This window comes from Carcharodon carcharias, chromosome 3, assembly GCF_017639515.1.
Source record: "Carcharodon carcharias isolate sCarCar2 chromosome 3, sCarCar2.pri, whole genome shotgun sequence".
Lineage (NCBI taxonomy): Eukaryota > Metazoa > Chordata > Chondrichthyes > Lamniformes > Lamnidae > Carcharodon > Carcharodon carcharias.
In genome coordinates this window covers 72,692,683-72,711,896 of record NC_054469.1, presented here as the reverse complement: position 1 = coordinate 72,711,896, position 19,214 = coordinate 72,692,683, and the positions used below count along the sequence as shown (strand labels likewise).

The window sequence follows — 19,214 nt, the reverse complement described above, 5'->3', positions numbered from 1 at the left end:
ATGACTGTCTCCATCATCCAGAACAAAGAGCTCCATAACCAAATTCATGCAGTGGTAGACTGAGTATTGAGAGATTCCACAAAGATCCCCCACCAATCCTTGAAAGGACCCCTTATGCATACAAATTCAGGGCAACTATCATTTTCAGTGCTACAGGCATTGCATGCCAAAGTAGTTTGAACTGCTCTGCTTGCAATCATGTCACAGATGGAAGTCACTGCCTCCCTTAAAAGGCATAGCCTTCTGGAACACTAGTACTCATTTCCAAGTTTTCTGAGTGCTGCCTGCACATTCTATAACAGGGTACTGTGGTCTCCGTTGGTAGCTTTGCCATGCCCTCCAGCTCCTTCATTATCTCCCTGACATGTTGATGATAGGCTGCTTGTTGCTGTCCCTGGCAGCAGCCCTCCTCTCCTTCCTTCTGTATCACTCCTCCTCAATGGAGCAGCCTTGACCCGAGTAGAGAATTCCCAAGGCACCCTCAGGGTTGATCTGCAGCAGCCTGCCTTGAGAAGACCTCACTCTGACTGAAGCCCCTGTTAACACTGAGGCTCTAAAAGATGACTACTTCAATGCCACCGGACCAAGGAATTACACAAGCTCAGCAAAAAACGTCCTTACTGCTTTCACCTGCAGATTCAGCTGCAGCCTCCTCACTCCTTGCTGTTCTCTTCTGCTGCAGCCTTTTATCCCACCCTGGAAGTTGCCAGCATACTGCTGCAATTCCCACTTGTCCACGCACCCACTGTTAAATCACACAGGCTAGGTAAAATTTGGGGGAATTGGCTCTTTAATTGTTTTAATAATCTCATAATTGGCCATAAGGGGGTTGCGGGGGGGGGAGGGGGCAGGCTTCCAAATTTTGAGCCCATCCGCCTTCCATATCATTGGTTTCGGGCATGCTTTACAGTGTGTCACGAGGGACTTCTAACTGTGAAATTCTGCCCAGTGGGGCATTTTCAGGTTGGCAAGCTATAACTAGTGGGGTGCCACAGGGATCAGTGCTGGGACCTCAATTATTTACGATTTATATTAATGACTTCAATGAAGGACTAGTGCATTGTAGCCAAATTTGCTGACAAATTTGTAAGAAAACAAGTTGTTAGGAGGGCACAAGAGTCTGCAAAGGGATAAAGAAAGATAAAGCATGTGGTTAAAAATCTGGTAGATAGGGTATAATATGGGAAATTGTGAGTTACCCACTGTGGCAGGAAAAATAAAAAAGCAGAATATTGGCCAAACCTCCAACGCAAGATCCCAAAGAAATCCTTCAGCTCAGGGATACATGGAGAGACCAGCAAAGATGATCAAGCGGACAGGACATGCCCCCTTTTTGCAACATCAGCTGCCATATTCAGATAAGTGTTTAAAGATCTCAAAGCTTTCGTGCGCGAGCGTGACTGGGAGGGGCGCGCGAGCGCGACTGGGGGGGGCACGAGTAAACGGGTAGGTCGGTGAGTGGGAAGTTGAATCTGATCGAGGGGATAGTCAGGTCGGGTGGGGTAGGGGAGGGGGTGGTGTATGTGAAGTCAGCCAGGTACAACCAGGTTTTAAACTGTCTAATATTTCTTGGGTAACTATCAAGCTAAGTCACACAGATCTAGCTCAAGTCTCTGAGTCAGAGACTTTCGTGGAGGATCCCGGGCAGCAGGGAATTAGCACATTGGAATTTTAAATTTCCTGGGCAATTCCTACACAAATGTCTACACATCAGGATTTCCACAGGGTCCTGATGCACATCTTCTGACGATCCAGAGACCGGAAGATTTGGGCCATTATTTAAATGACTAGAGACTGTAGAATACTGTGGAAGAAGGATCTGGAATCACAAAAAGTTAACATGGAGGTAGAGCAAGTAGTTAGGAGGGCAAATGGAATTTTGGTCTTTATTGCAAGGGGTTTGGAGTATAAAAGTAGGAAAATCTTGCCACAACTGGAAAGGCATTGATGAGACCATAGCCACAGGATGCACAATCAGATGGGCTCTCCCCATCCCCCCAACCCTGAGCCTGCAGGGCATTTTCTGGGCAGCACCTCTATGTGGCAAAGGGTCCCTATCACTTGTAGACTTCAATCTTCCCAGCTCCTGACTTAATTGAGGGGAGGAGAGGGGGGAGGAGAAGAAGCAAGGAAGACGATGGTCACTCTGCCCCCGCCTCCCGATTCTATGCATCCTGCCTCCTAGCTGGCTCCCAGGCTGAGGTGGGGGAAAAATTAAATTCCTCCCATAAATGGAGCTTCTGTCATACTTTCGGTGAAGTAAGACAGAGCAGTAGCAGCTCCCAGGAATTTCCTAGCCTATATTGTGTAGATAATGATAATGATCAGAGAACATTTTACAAGTATTGTTATATTGTTTATGGTTACAAAAGAAAGCAACTATGCACATAATGCCTACCACATTTCAGCAGCAGACTCTAATGAGAGCTGCTGTTGTCCTCACCTTTTAAATATTTTCTCAGGTTGTGCGATATTTCATTGTTGGTGTTTGGCATTTCTGTTTATTACTGTTCAAAAGTTTGCAAATTTTTTAAATTGTTTATTCTTTTGAGACACTCTGCTGTTGTGTACACTCTTAAACAAATTCAAATAGTTTTGCAATTCTGGACCATCCTTTTCAAAATCTCTGCCATAGTGAGTTTGACTGAATGCTTGTTTTTCACAGGCTCGTGTTGCAAGGGTGAAAAGTTCCATTTCAGAGATTTGGAAGTTTACTTAAGCCCACAATTTCCCTTTAACCAAACCAGTGTCATATTGCACCATGTACAAAGAACAAGTTGTTTGCTTTGACTACATCAGTAGACCTAGAAATCAGATCAGATGCTACAGGAGTGCACAGAACACAAGGCATGCCCCAAGCGATGGTGCAGTGGTCACAAAGCGGATGAAGATTGTCCAGTGGGGATGCTGGCTAGAGCAACTGAGCATCTTGGAAGGACAGAGACTACCAGGAGGGAGCGAGCGAGCAGTGGCTGTTAGTGGTCCGTTACTTTACTATGGGATCCAAAGCAACAATTCTACTCCTTTAGGCCCCAACTCAGCTAAGTTAGTTTTAAAAAAAAGCTCTTACCTTTTTGGTAGCAGCCTTTAATGGTCCACTGGTCTGACTGCTCTGCACCTGAGAAAACTGACTGCAGCATCCACAATGGGCATAACACCTATTTCAGGTGGGATACTAGATGATAGCAGGACACCCTAACCAATATCACTGAAATTGTGTATAACTGGCACAGAATGAGCATGCACTCAATATTAGCTCCTTCCATGCCCATTTTCCACCTAAATAATGGGCCAGTGCAATCCAATTTATCACCCATAGTCTCAAAATTTCCCCAGTCCATCATTATCAAGAGATCATAATAAAATACTTGTTACAAATAAAGGCATGGGGTTTGAAGTGCACTTTTTTTTTTTGCTTTTCTATTCATGGGATGTGAGCATCGTTGGCAAGGCCAGCATTTATTGCCCAATCCGAACTGCCCTTCAGAAATGGCATACATTCTCACTTTGCAGTGAAATGACAGGACTTCCCTGTTCTGTTTTGCAAAAATGTTCATGCCCTTTAGATTCACCCAGTGTTAGTGAGACAAAACTTTGTTTGAAAAGTAGAGTGCTAAACTGTCGAAAAGGAAGGTTTATGCTTCAATGCAGGGAGTAGATTTTGGTACCAGAATGAGCTAAAAGGGAGTAAAACATCCTGGTTTAGGAAGTTAAAGCTACTCAAGAGTGCATATCCCAGCAATCAAAAATTGCAAGACTACATGTGGAAATGATAGCAAAAGCTTGAGTGTCATTTTAAATCTGGTGCCAAAGACCAGATGTGTTTGAACTTATGCCAGAGGATTGAATGCTTCAAATCTAGGAACATTTGCTATATAAAAACAGCTGACATACTCGACAGCAATAAATATACATACTTTTAATTTTAGGGTACATTTATAATGCCATGTTTCCCCCTTACAACAGCAAAGTAACAGTGCAAGTCCAGATGCAAACCCTGCAACTTCTCTGGTTGGGAGTGGAGTATGAGTTTCTGGGAGAAGTAGCCTCACACAGCATGGGTTAATCACGACATGGAGTCCAACTTGTGCAGCCAAATCGAGATTAGCGAGTACTCGGGTGGTCTGGTTAAATTTGCCAAGAGTTTACTTAAAATGTATTTACAGCAGACACTCTGCTCATGCTCTCAAACCCTTTCCTTTAAAACCAAGATGACTTCTTCTAATCACGCTATATTTTTCAAAGTTCACTGTTAAGACTTCCTTAAAAATAAATTATAATTCTCAAACCTTTTAAAATTTAACAGCTAGAAGCAGAGCTCTGCACATGCACATTAACACGCTTGTGGAACACTCCGCTGGATCTGACGCTCTGAATCACAGCTAGGCAGTACAAACAAGATACTAGCACCTATGAATTGATACTATTGATAGTGAACAGAGATTGACAATTGTACACCTAAATTATCCATTAGAGTGAATTAGAGAAAGAGGGTTTAATGATACATTTTGCTGAACAATAAAGCAGTAATCCAATTAACTGCAGATATCTTAAAACACAAATGAATTGTGGGCATACATTTATTAACAGGTGTTACAAGTTTCAGGTTTGCTTTAGATATTAATGTTCAGCGATCCTGGTTTTCGTCATAAGATGACTCCTTGTCTCTTATATTAGTCTGCACTGCTCAATATCTAATTGCACAATAAAGTAAATTGACAAGCGGGTATAACAATGGACCAATTGTTGTATCAACTAGTTATTGTGCCTTTCACGTATTCCCACATACATGTTCCTCCAATTTTGTGTAGGTGGACTGATTACACTTTAATGAGACATGCCTCTGCACAAGTTCACAAACTAGTCTATTCTGCAATTATTAATTGGACAGAGAAACATTTGCACTAAAGAAAGATTTCAAAATGTATCTCTCCTGCTATCAAATGAAATAAATAGAGCATAGTGAATATCTTAGTTTTCTTTGGGGGAAGTTCTTATCCTGAAATATGATCAGCTAGGTGGGCTTTCTTTCTAAGGGAGGTTTGTCTACCTCATTTAGTAATTAGTGGAATTATTATTGGAACTGGCCTGAAACGTTTGCTTCACTCTTCCTTTGTCCTCTGTGTTCCCAGAAAACAAAGGGAAGCATGATCCCCAATCCCTCCTCTGTCCAAGGTTTGGTCAGTAGAGCTCCCAGTTAAATTATCTTTTCTCCCTCAGCTCTGCCCTACAGGCAGAGACCTGGCCAGGTCATCAGATGCTACGTATAAATGGAAGATTTCAGTTTCATCCAGCCTCAAGTATGAATGTGTACCAGAATGCGTACTAGAAATAGAGGGTAATCTAGGGGCTAATGGAAGTGAGGAATTAACATAAGAAAAGAGAAGTTATTGGAGAAACTTTAGGAAGTAAAAGCCAACAAATCTCTGGGACCTGATGGCCTACACCCTAGGGTTCTAAAAGAGATAGCTGTAGAGATAGTGGATGTGCTAGCTCTGATTTTCCATAGATTTGGGATTCAACCTATCAGATTGGAAGTTGGAATGAAAAAACTACACTGCCTTTCAAGAAAGGAGGGAGAGAAAAAGTAGATAACCGAAGGCCTGTTAGCCTAACATCACTCATTGGGATAAAGCTGGAAATCTATTATTAAGGAAATCTTAATGCAGTTAGGGAAACCTTGTTTGATACAAGGGGTACAAGTAGATGTAGTAAGCCTGGATTTCCAAAAGGAATACTATAAGGTCACACACAAAAGGTTAACAGGCAAGATAAGGGCTCATGGAGTTGGAGGTAAGATACTGCTTAGAGTATTGCTTAACGGACAGAAGGCAAAGAATGGGCATTAACAGGGCTTGTTCAAGTTGGCAGGTAGTGAATAATGAAGTGCCGCAAGGATCAGTGCTTGGTCCTCAATTATTTACAATCTATATTGATGACTTAGATGAAGAGACAGAGGCCGGAATTTTATGGCCCCCGTTGGGGTGGAGATGGGACCGTAAAATGCAGTGAACTATTCTTAGATCCATTGGCTCTGGCCAGAATGTAAAAGTATGCTGCCGTAAAATTACGCCCAGAAAGTCATGTATCTAAGTTTGCTGATGATACATTGTGGAAAGATAAATTGTGGAGAGGACAGAGAGGCTGCAAAGAGATACAGAGAGGTTAAGTGAGTGGGCAACAAGATGGCACATGGAATATAAGGTAGGGAACTGTGAAGTTATTCACGTTGGTTGTTAGAATAGAAAAGCAACAATTTTGGAAAGGTGTGAAACTTAAAAATGTTGTCACAATGATGGGAAATTGTGACTGAGTGACATCTACCTATAACTTTACCAGCTAACTAAAAACATATTGAACTGTATAAGGAGATCATTTATTTAAAAAAATACAAGAAGACACATATGGCTGCCAGAAGTCACCTGATGTCTGGAACTATATGTGGACCACTTCGGAATTGTTACTATATGGATTGTACTGCAGTCATGCCCTGACATGTTATTTATGGAATTTCACATCTGGGGTGTGTCAAGGTCCGCTACAAAAAAGGACTATTGAAAGGAAGAAGATATTAAAAATTCAAAGTGTTAGACTTTAATGAACTGTAATCCTATCAAGGCAATGAGTAACTGCTGGTCAGCCAGGATATACAACTAATAGACACTCAAACCCTCTGGGAGGATCTTGAAATGTGTCAAAATTTTCTGAGATGAAACATCAAAATGTGATTATATGTTCTACAACGACTACAGAAGACATGGTAATCAAATTCCCTTGGACTATAGAGCGATCAGGACCTCAGGAACTAGCAGAAGCAGAGGAATATGGAGAAGCTGCTAATGGAGCAATAAGTATTTTTTCTTTCTCTCTCATGCCCTATCTCTACAGTCTAAAATGCAGCACAAGAAATAGTGAACGTCCATTGAAAAGACATCTGAGAGATTTTGGTAAAAAGACTTCAGCAGAAAACAGACTTAAGAGATATGTCTCTCTCACTGGGAGTAATCGCAGTACCCAGTTAATGAAATCACCGTACCCAAGACCTACCAACAAACCAAGATCTGACAAGAATTGGAACAGCTTCTACATTTACCTGCTCTAAGGAACCAAGATAACTTCAGTTGGTCACAACATTTAATAGTCGACATCTCAAGGACAAGCAAAGGCCTTCTAACCGTATATTCTTTTAACTTTTATTTGAACTCTAACTTTACTTACTTCTAATAATGTGTGTGTGTGTGTGTGTGTGTGTGTGTGTGTGTGTGTGTGTGTGGTGTGAGAGTGTAAATGTGCTCTTTCTTTGACTCAAGAAAACTTCTTTGATTGGCTTTTTATTGTTCACTGCACAGCTAGTAAAAAATATATTTGGATTTTGGAAAAGGCATCCATGGGGATAAGAAATTTAAAAACTTTTGTTATGACCAACCAAGGTGGCTGATTAGATGGGAGCCAGTTCATTCCTCCTCACCAGCTTGCAACAATGTTGATGTTCAAAGAGACTTGGGTGTGTTCGTACAAGGAACACAAAGTTAGCACGCAGGTACAACAAACCTTTAGGAAGGTAGATGGCATTTTAGCAATGCAAGGAAGTTTGAATACAGAAGAAAGTAGTTTTGCTACAATGTGAACAGGGCTTTTGTGAGATCACATCTGGAATCTGTGTGTAGTTTTAGTCTCCATAGTTAAGGAAGATTTGGAGACAGTACAGCAAGGGTTCACTAATTTGGCCCCTGGGATGAGGGGGTTGCCCTATGGTGAAAAGCTGAGTAAGTTGGGCTTACTTTCTTTAGAGCTTAGGAGAATGACAGGTGATCTCATTGAAACATACAAGACTCTAAAGGGGCTTGACAGGGTAAACGCTGAGAGATTGCTTCTGCTGGTTGGGGAATCTCAGGATAAAGGGCCAATTATTTAGGACTGAAGTGAGGAGAAATTACTTCACTCAAAGAGTTGTGAATCTTTGGAATTCTCTACCCCAGAGGGTTGTGGATACTCCATTGTTGAATACATTTAAGGCTGGGATAGACAAATTTCTGGTCTCTCAGAGAATTAAGAAATTTGGGGAACAGCAAAGCAGGGTTGAAGTCCAAGATCAACCATGATCATATCGAATGGTGGAGCAGGTTCGATAGGCCATATAGTCTACTCCTGCCCCTGCTTCTTATGCTCTTGCTTACTGGAAGCAACAGAGCCAAATTAGCACATTTCCTATCCCCTTGGAACATTATCAGCAACAGTTTTCACATTTCTACATCTCTTCAGCTTTGAGGAAGAGTCTTACGGATTCGAAACATTTACTCTGTTTCTCTCTCCACAGATGCTGCCAGGCCTGCTGAACTTTTCCAGCATTTTGTTTGGATTTTACTTTTCTGCTTATTACCTCTCAAGTGCATCATTAACATAACAAACACCTTTTTGTCTCAACAGCTCCAGCACTGTGGGTGTACCTACACCACATGGGCCACAGTGGTTCAAGGCAACAGCTCACCATTACTTTCTCAAGGGCACTCAGGGATGGGCAATAAATGCTGGCCTAGCTAATGATGCCCACATCTCATGAATGAGTAAAAAAAATATTAATTTTGATCTTCTTTGTGTAAATTTGTGCAAACTAGTAAAAATATTTCAATTGCATTAATAACTTGCCCTTACTAGAGTTCAAAGTCATTGCCAGACCTGAACTTACGGAAGTGAAAGTAAATTTATAAGTCTTTGTTGTACAGAGATTTTATTCCCTGTACTTGATTTTCCCGAAGATTCCATAAGACAAGCTCAATAATTTCTTGCAATTGTATCATATTAGTGCAATTCTTTAACTACAAAAGTGCAGCCAGACTGGATAATTATCATACAAGGTGTGATAGCTGTGCCAGTTTTGGAACCCTGGCTCCCCATTTAATAAAAGCACACAGCAGAAGTACATAGTTGAGCAGCTATTAGTAGAAGCTTGAACAAAATGTGAAGAAATCAGTATAAATGGCAATAATTTTTTCATACATCACATAAAATACTTACTTAGCTTAGGCAGGAACTGTACATTTCTCGCCCGATCTTCCAACTCGGGCCAGGTGAGAAAAGTGTAGCGCAGTGGATTCCTGAGGCCTACAGTCTAGGCAGCAGTGCCAGAAGAAGCAGCAAAGCCACATCCCCCTTTTTATGACACTAGCTACCATAAAGCAGGCAAATTTAAAGGTCCCAGTCATGTCAAGAAGCTAGGTAGAAGGTAAATGGGTAGGATGGGTCAGGGGTGGGATGAAGGGGTAGGATGGTTTGGGGAGGAGAGGGATAGGATGGGTCGCTGTGTAGGATGGGCCAGGGTGGTCAGTCAGGTGTGGAAGGGTAGTCTTGAAGTTGAGGGGTAGTTGGGGATTTGGTCGGATAGCCAGGGGTGGGGTGGTCAGGAGTGTAGTTGCGAGTTCCAGGTATGTGCTATAGTTACCCTGGAGTTAGAAGTGGTTTAATTTCTTCTGAAATTTTTCTGGGTAACTATTCTGCTAAGAGAGTCAGAAAAATCCAACGTCCTTGATTTAAATCAGATTATCAGATAGTCCCCAGTGCACGGTAATTGCCCATTGGAAGTTTGAACTTACTGGGCAATTCCCATGCAGTCCTTGTGTGGGGACTTATGGGGGACAGGGAGGTGGGGGGGGGGTGCCCAGTGCATCTTCTGAGGTACCGCCAGGGTACAATCTCCTGGAGATCAGGAGTTCTGGGCAATACTTCTTTTAGCCTACTTTAACTTTAGCATCAACAACTCTTTACTGCCCCTTGAAGGAAGCTCACTCTGTGCTATGATTTTCACAGCAAGAACATGTCACGGAATTGTTACAGTGCAAAAGGAGACCATTTGGCCCATTATGTCTACACTGGCTCTCTGAATGAGCAATTCACTTAGTGCCATTCTCCTACTTTCTCCCCATACCCCTGCACATTCTTCTTTATCAGACAACAGTCTAATACTGTTTTGAATGCTTTGATTGAACCTGCCTCGACTACACTCTCAGGCAATGCATTCCATTATGGTTTCTCTAACCATTATGTTCTATTTCTCTAATGGCAACTCCATGGGAGGAAAAAGAACTGCCACCTCCCATCCACCAACCTCAGGGGTGGGGGGGGAGAGGAGAAGAATGGGAGCAGGCGTGAGCAGGCGGGCTCCCGATCAGTCGAGGGCGCGCTGCCATTTTACATAGGTGGGCCATTTAAGGCCAGCCCAGTGTGACATCCACCCGGAAGCGCTATGCGCTCCCTGTGCAGGCGGGAGGAGAGGATTCTATCAGCTGGGAGTGCACTCTTATGCGCGTGCACGTGAAAAAGTGCACAGCTCTCCCTGAGGCTAAGTGCTGCCTCAGGGAGATCGGCTCCGTTTTGAAACTTTTAATAAAGTAGTTTAAAAATGTTCCCTGCCATGTCCCCTCATTGACACTGTCACACGAGTTGGGACATGTCCATAACTTTTATTGCAGCCTTTCGTTAAAATTTAAAAACTCTCATGAAGCCTCATTCCACCAGTGGATGAGGTTTCATGTTTTTTCACAAGCCCGCTTGGGCTCCCGGCCTGCCCGCCAACCTTAATGTTGGATGGGCAGGTCCATTAATGAGCTGAAGTGGTTTCTTAATGGCCTCAGTAGGCCACTGACAGGTCGGCGGGCACGCAGCCAACTCGACTGCATGCCCCCGAACTGAAAACGTAAGTAACACAGGGTGATGTTGCAAGTTCCACCCGATGTCACCCTGCGTCATTTTATGCGTTGATGTGCTGGTCCTGCCCCCGCTCGCCGATGGAAAAATTCTGCCCCAGGAATGTGACGATTGTAATTATCTTCCAGAATCATGATGTGGAAACTGCTGAAGTATTTCCCTCTTGTCCATAGCAGGGAAAGTCCTGACATGCATTATCTTGAATCCTCTACTCTCTGTGGCTGTGGAAATCCTCCCAGAAACACTGTGTGGTTTTAGATCTTCTAGAAGAACCTCTGACATGGTCTTTGTTACCAGACAAATCCAAGAAAAGTGTCAAGAGCAACAGCAGGAACTCTACTTGCGTTCATCAACCTGACCAAAGCATCTGGCTTAGTAAATCGCAAGGCTCTGTGAATTGTGCTCCAAAGATTTGGATGTTCAAGAAACTTCATCACAATTCTAAAATTGCTTCAAGATGATATGACTGCAACAGTCTTAAGTGAGAAATCAGAAAGACAGCTTCAAAATCATGACCGATATTGAGCAAGGCTGTATGATAAACCCCATACTTGTTACACGCTACCTGACAGTGACTATTCATCTCATGAACAATCAACTGCCCTCTGATAAGAGCATTAAACACCACCTAGATGGAAAACTATTTGACCTCAGTCACCTCCATGCAAAAGCTAAACCATAGACATACATGATCTACACTTTGTAGATGACTGCGGTGCCATTGCCCGACCCTGCATTAGATCTGCACTTTTCTCTTCAATTCTGCATACAAGAAATTCAGCCTGTCCTCTCTCAAAACATTACCACTGATGAGCAGATCCAACACAGGATCATCTGCGCCTACTCAGCTTCTACAAACTATGGCAGCAAGTGGTTAATGACAAAGACCTCCACAAGTCAAAAGTCCGAATGTAAAAAGCAGCTGTCGTCTCCATTGCATCACTCTTATATTGCAGTGAGGTCTGCGTTGTGTATTGGTGACACATAAGAGCACACTAGAAATTCCATCAGCTATGCCTCCGCTGCATCTTCTAGATTCTCCACTGGTTGGAGTCATACCTATCACAAAGGAAGATGATTGTAGTTGTTGGAGGTCAATCATCTCTGCTCCAGAACATCACTGCAGGAGTTCCTCAGGGTAGTGTCCTCAGCCAAAACATCTTCAGCTGCTTCGTCAATAACCCTCCTTCCGCCATAAGGTCAGAAGTAGGGATATTCACTGACGATTGCGCAATGTTCAGCACCATTTGCAACTCCTCAGATATGGAAGCAGTCCATGTCCAAATGCAGCAAAACCTGGGCAATGTCCAGGCTGGGCTGACAAGTGGCAAGTAACATTTGCGCCACACAAGTGTCAGGCAATGACCATCTCCAACAAGAGAGAATTCTAACCATGGCCCTTTGACATTCAATGGTATCACTATCGTTGAATCACTCACTATCAACATCCTGGGGGTTACCATTGACCAGAAACTGAACTGGACTAGCCATAAAAATGCTGTGGCTACAAGAGCAGATCAGAGGCTAGGAATCCTGTGGCGAGTAGCTCATCTGCTGACTCCCCAAAGCTTGTCTACCATCTACAAGGCACAAGTCACGAATGTGATGGAATACACTCCACTTGCCTGGACAAGTCAGCTCCAACAACACTGAAGAAGCTCGACACCATTCAGGACAAAGGAACCCAGTGGATTGGCACCACATCCATAAACATTCACTCCCTCCATGTACTGTGGCAGCAGTGTGTACCATTTACAGGGCACACTGCAGGAACTCAGCAAGGCTCCTTAGATGATGTATGATGTGCTTGCATGCCAGTGTAATGTAAAGGTGCTCAAAAGAGTGACGGTTAACGTGGGACTGGAGAACAGCACCACCCATAGAATGATGGATAGGGTCACATGGTAATAGTCTGAGGGAACAGTCTGGAGAGAACAGTCTGGAACCAACCTGCATGGAGGTAACAACACCATGCATGACAGTAACCTGGGATCTATAAATAGTTGAAGGTTAACAGTAAAGGGTTAATGTTTAAATACACAAATCTCAAGATCTCACCATTGAGACATCTAAAGAACCCATATTACAAATTAGACAGCACCTTCCAAACCCGCCATCTAGAAGGACAAGGGCAGCAGATGCATGGAAGCATCATCACGTGGAAGTTTCCCTCCAAGCCACACACCATCCTGACTTGAAAATATATCACCATTCTTTCACTGTCCTGAGTCAAAATCCTGGAACTTCCCGCCCTAAAAGCACATGGACAGCCATGGTTCAAGAAGGCAGCTCACCATCACCTTCCCAAGGGAAATTAGGGATGGGCAATAATTGCTGGCCTAGCCAGTGATACCTACATCTCATGAATGCATAAAAACAACAATTCAATGGGAGGACCATCGAACAAATGTAAATGTCCTTCTTCAAGTCATCTGTCCAAACATGCAGGCAAAAGTTGTTGAAAAATTATTGACTGGACACGGTGTCTGGATGGCTGAAAAGCATGCCCCCTGCCATGTCCTATTTTATCAACTCTCAAGTAGCCAGCTTTCCAGGGAAGACAAAGAAAATCCTTCAAAGACACTTTGAAGCCATCCCTGAAGTGCGGCAGCATTGCCATTGACAAATCGGAGGAGATTGCCACCAATCCTTCAAAATGCCAACAACTTGCCCATCAAGCCTTCAGTTACAATATCTTAATGGTGAGGCAGAGAGGCTGAGAAGGGCAGAAAAGGAAGCAAATCCTGGATTCTGGATCTCACTAGCACTTGAGACACCCTGCCTCGTGTGCACAAAGATCTGTGGGTTGAGAATCGGTCCGTTCAGCCACATGAAGGCCCATGGCAGAAACTTGCAAATCTAAGTAGGTTTCATTCTCGAATCGAGGGGCAACATTTTTCAACAGACTTGCCATAAATCCACACATAGCATGTTGAAATCCATCTACACACACAGAACACACATGCACTTCTGTAAAGTCCAAACATCACCACTAAGCTTTTACCGTGTGTTACAAAATCAAGCAATTATGGAGTCCACATAAACACATAGCAAGAACAAGCTTGTATTTATATAATATCTTTCATGGTCTAGGGAAGTCCAAAGCATTCCAGGCAATGTTTTTTTTTAAAGTGTAGCTACTATTATAATTAAGTTTGAGGGAGAGAACAGTGGATCCAAGATTAGTACTTTAAACTTAAATAAGGGCAATTATGAGGGTATGAAAGCAGAGCTAGCTAAAGTGAACTGGAAAATTAGGCTAAGAGATAGGTCAAAACAGATGCAGTGGCAGACACTTAAGGGGATATTTCAGAATGCACAGAATAGATACATTCCAATGAGAAAGAAAAATTCCAAGGGAGGACACATCATCTGTGGTTAACTAAAAAAAAGTTACAGATAGTGTCAAACTTAAAGAAAATGCATATAATTGTGCAAAGATGGGTGGCAGCTCAGAAGATTGAACATAATATACAAAACAGCAAAGAATGGCAAAAAGATTAATAAGGAGGGAAGAATTAGAGTACAGGAGGAAGCTGGCTAGAAATGTAAAAATAGATAAAGTTTTTATAGATGTTTAAAAAGAGAAAGGAGTTACCAAAATGAGCACTGGTTTTATAGCAAGTGAGTCTGAAAAATTAATAATAGAAAATAAGGAGGTGGCAGGTGAATTGAACAGGCATTTTGCATTGATCTTCACCATAAAGCATACAGGTAACATCCCAGAAATAGCTGTAAATCAGCAAATGGAACAGAAAGAGGAACTTAAAAAAATTACACCAGGCAAATGCTACTAAGCAAATTATTGGGGCTGCAGGCTGACAGGTCCCTGGTCCTGATGAACTTCATCCCAGAGTCTTAAAAGAAGTGGCTAGTGAGAAGTTGACATGTTGATTTTGATTCTCCAAAATTCCCTAGATTCGGGAAAGGTTCCATTAGATTGGAAAATCATGAATGTAACTCCTTTATTCAAAAAGGGTGGGAGACAGAAAGCAGGAAACTACAGGCCAATTAGCCTAACATCTGCCATAGGGAAAATGTTAGAAGCTATAATTTAAGAGGTTATAGCAGGGCACTTAGAAAAATTCCAGGTAATCAGGCAGAGTCATGGTTTTGTGAAAGAAAATCACATTTAACCAATTTATCAGAGTTCTTTGAAGAAGCAACATGTGCCGTGGATAAAGGGGAACCAGTGGTTGTACTGTACTTAGATTTCCAGAAGGCATTCGATAAGGTGCCACATCAAAGCTTACAGTGGAAAATAAAAGCTCATGATGTGTTGAGGGGACAGTGGGGTAACATCTTGGCATGGATAGAAGATTGGCTGTCTAGCAGAAAACAGACAGTAGGTAAAAAATCTGGTTGGCAAGACAGAATGGGTAGCGTGCCACAGGGATCAATGCTGGGGCCTCAACTTTTTACTTTTTATTTAAACGACTTGGATGAAAGAACTGAAGGCATGGTTGCTAAATTTGCTAATGACACAAAGATAGGTTGGAAAGTAAGTTGTGAAGAGGACTTAAAAAGGCTACAAAGGGACACAGATTGGTTAAGCAAATGGGCAAAGATCTGGCAAATCAAGTACAAGGTGGGCAATTGTGAAATTGTCCATTTTGGCAGAGAGAATTTAAAAACGGCATATTATCGAAATGGTAGGAGATTGTATAGCTCTGCAATTCAGGGGGATCTGGATATCCTAGTGCATGAATCGCAAAAGGTTAGTATGTAGGTACAACATGTAATTAGGAAAGCTAATAGAATGCTATAATTTATTGCAAAGGAAATTGAATACAAAAGTAGGGAGGTTACGCTTCAGTTATATGGGGCACAGGTGGGATCACATTTGGAGTACTTTGTACAGTATTGGTCACCTTATTTAAGGAAGGATGTAAATGCATTGGAAGCAGTTCAGAAAAGGTTTACTAGATTAATATCTGGAATGGGTGGGTTGTCTTATGAGAAATGGTTGGACAGGCTAGGCTTGTATCCATTGGAGTTTAGAAGAGTAAAAGGTGACTTGATTGAAACATATAAGCTCCTGAAGGGGCTTGATAGATTCAATTTGAAAAGGATGTTTCCTCTTGTTGGAGAATCTAGAACTCGGGGCCACTTCATAAAAATAAGGGGTCGCCCATTTAAGACAGAGATGAGGAGAAATTATTTTCTCTCAGAGGGCATGAGTCTTTGGAACTCTTCCTGAAAAAGCGGTGGAAGCAGGGTCTTTGAATATTTTTAAGGCAGAGGTAGGTAGACTCTTGATTTATAAAATAGGTTGAGAGGTTACTGGTTTTAGGCAGGAACGTGGGATTGAGGTTACAATCAGATCAGCTATGATCTTATTGAATGACAGAGCAGGCATGAGGGGCCAAATGGCCTATTCATGCTAATTCATATGTTCATATGCTCAGACTCCTCAGGTACTGAAGCAGCCCATGTCCATTTGCAGCAAGACCTGGCCAACATTCAGGCAAGGGCTGACAAGTAGCAAGTAATTTCATGCCACACAAGTGCCAGGCAATGACCATCTCCAACAAGAGAGAATCTAACCATCTCCCCATTCAGTGGCATTACCATCGCTGAATCCCCCAGTATCAACATCCTGGGGATTACCATTGACCAGAAACGGAACTGCACCAACCATATAAGTACTGTGGCTACAAGGACAGGTCAGAGGCTGGAAATTCTGCAGCAAGTAACTTACCTTCCGAATCCCAAAAGCCTGAACATCATCTACAAGGCACAAGTCAGGAGTACAATGGAATAGTCTAACTTGGCTGGATGAGTGTGGCTCCAACAACACTCAAGAATCTTGACACCATCCAGGACAAAGCAGCCTGCTTGATTGGAACACCATCCACCATTTTAAGCAGTGTGTACCACTGATGCACTGCAGCAGCTCACCAAGACTCCTACAACTACACCTCCATAATCCATGGTCGCTACCACCAAGTACAAGGGCAAGAGATGCATGAGAATATCACTACCTCCAAGTTCCTCTATAAGCCATACACCATTTAACTGTACTTAATTGCTGTGCCTTCATTGTAATTGGGTCAAAATCCTGGAAAACCCTTCCTGATAGCACTGTGGATTGACCTACACTACATGGAGTGCTACAGTTCAAGAAGGCAATTCACCAACACCTTCTCAAGGGCCATTAGGAATGAGCAACGTATGCTGGCATTGCCAGTGATGCTTTCACCCCATGAAAGAGAAAATCCTGTGCACCATTGGTACAAATGCTGTTTCATTAGAGGCAGCTGTATTTTTCCATTGGAATAAATGGAAAAAATTGCTCCAGCACAATTTGGAGTATTCCCATCGCTCAATATCACATGATGGAACACTAGCACATTGGCTGGTGGAAGCAGCAGGCCAACTAAACAACAAAAAGGGAGAGAAAATCACACAGAAGTATGTGCATGTGACATTCAGGGTAATTTCACTCCATCTGATGGCCAAAACACAGTTTTGTGCAAATCAAACTGGCTTGCGGTAAATATTTATGTGCACAAGCATTTTTGTTCTAAAGAAAATGAAAGGTAAATTTGTTTTCCTATTAGCCAGGGCAAAACCCCAACAGGAATTTTCTTCTTCTAAAAGTAAACTCACCAAACAAGTTATGAATGGAACATTACTTAAAGTGCACAGTTTATATGTACTGCTCCCACATACAACAGTTAAAATGGTAGCTATAAATGCAGCACTGCACGGTAGGGGAGTAACACGACCTAAATGACCCATTTTCTCCTAATACCTGGCTTTTACAGAAAGAATATTTAAATGTTGAATAAACTTTGATTTATTCCATGTTAGATTGGTATAATTAAACCATTAGTTTTGTTGTTCTTCGCTAAGATTCACTTTTTGTAGACAATCACTGCCTGATGACATTACCATCCTGCAATGTGAAGACATTTTGCACAGCATTTATCAGTATGGATATGTCTAATTCAAATCCAAAATTAAACATTTTTCTAATGCATGTTATGTTTTCTCATTAAATGCTTCAAGGGAGATCATCCACATGGAACAGTGATGAAAGAATTTTGACTGCTTTTCAAATAAAAACCAGTCTACCGTTCTTTCCCATATTACCATGACAACACAAACAACACATTTACCCTTCAAATAAGTAATAAGTAAAACAAGTATAAAAATGGCCGAGATTTTCTGGGCAGTGATGAAGCAGCACACTCGCCACTAACCTCAAAGAAAGCTGTCCACAAAGATCTAACAATCTCTGACATAGGGCAGGTTTCCCCCCCCCCCCCCACGTCATTTAGACTTACAGTTTGGCGGGTGATTAGCCAAACTGTCAATGGCCTATTAAGGCCATTAAAAAACTATTTAACTTGATTGATGGACCTGCCCGTCCAACCTTAGGGTTGACGGGCAGGCCGGGAGCCCAGGTGGGCCTCGGAGAAAACATAAAACCTCATCCATGGGTGGGATGAGGTTTCATGAGGGCTTTTAAATGTTTATCAAATATTTAAATAAAAGTTAAGGACATATCACATGAGGGGACATGTCAGGGAAATTTTATTACCACCTTTCTGTCAACTTTTGAATCAAAGCCAATCTCCCTGAGGCAGCATTTTGCCTCAGGGAGACCTGTGAGTTCTTTTGCACACATGCACGAAAGAGCGCACTCCCTACTAAGGGAATGCCCCCCGCCCACACAGGGAGCGCATAGTGTTTCCTAGCTGATGTGACGCTGGGTGGGCCTTAATTGGTCCGCCCATGTAAAATGTGACATTAGAGATGTAGAATTAGGGCCAGAGAAATTTTTCAACAGTAGTTATGACTCAGTATGTCATTAAACACCCATTAACAACTCATTCAACAAGGTGTAACCTTTTCAGGGGATTTTTAACAGTGATATCACAGTATAAAAGAGGAAGTTTGTGTCAATTCAGTGATTTCTAATTGCGGTCTATGGGAACTTCAACAGCGCATTCTATAGAGTAACACAGAATAAGTGAAGACAACTTCTAGATTTCTCCACGTACCTACACACGAGCAATCTACAGCAAAAACTGGGCATCAAAGTAATTTCCATTGCTGTGGGTCTGGATAAGCAGACTTCCTCCCCTTTTATGATAATCCACTAGTTTCATGATCACCATTACTCACACTAAGTTTTTGTTCCAAATTTAATTGACTGTATTTAAATTCCCAGCTGCCATGGGTTTGAACTCAGGTGTCTGGACAATTAGTCCAGGCCTCAGGATTACAAATTTAGTTACGTACCCACTATGCTATCATATCCTCAATCCAATCTTCTTTGGTTTAACTTCCATTTTGTCTAATCATACTTCTGTGAAGCATCTCAAGATATATTTCTACATTAAGCATGTTATATAAGTACAAGCTGTTATTGTTACAGCACCGCTTGGTCATCTCTGCACTACAACTTGCCTGTGCCATTTTATACACAAGAGCCCTATATTGTTAACTGATCATAAATTTGCAGAAACATTTGTACAATGGGTCAGTACAGACAGCATTTC

At 42.2% G+C, this 19,214-nt stretch overlaps 1 protein-coding gene across 10 annotated transcripts in view; it reads right to left on the bottom strand.

The window, feature by feature from the left end:
* The window catches only part of cdk14 (cyclin-dependent kinase 14), a 953,540-nt gene that overhangs the window by 375,124 nt on the left and 559,202 nt on the right, over positions 1-19,214 (bottom strand). The window lies entirely within an intron of this gene.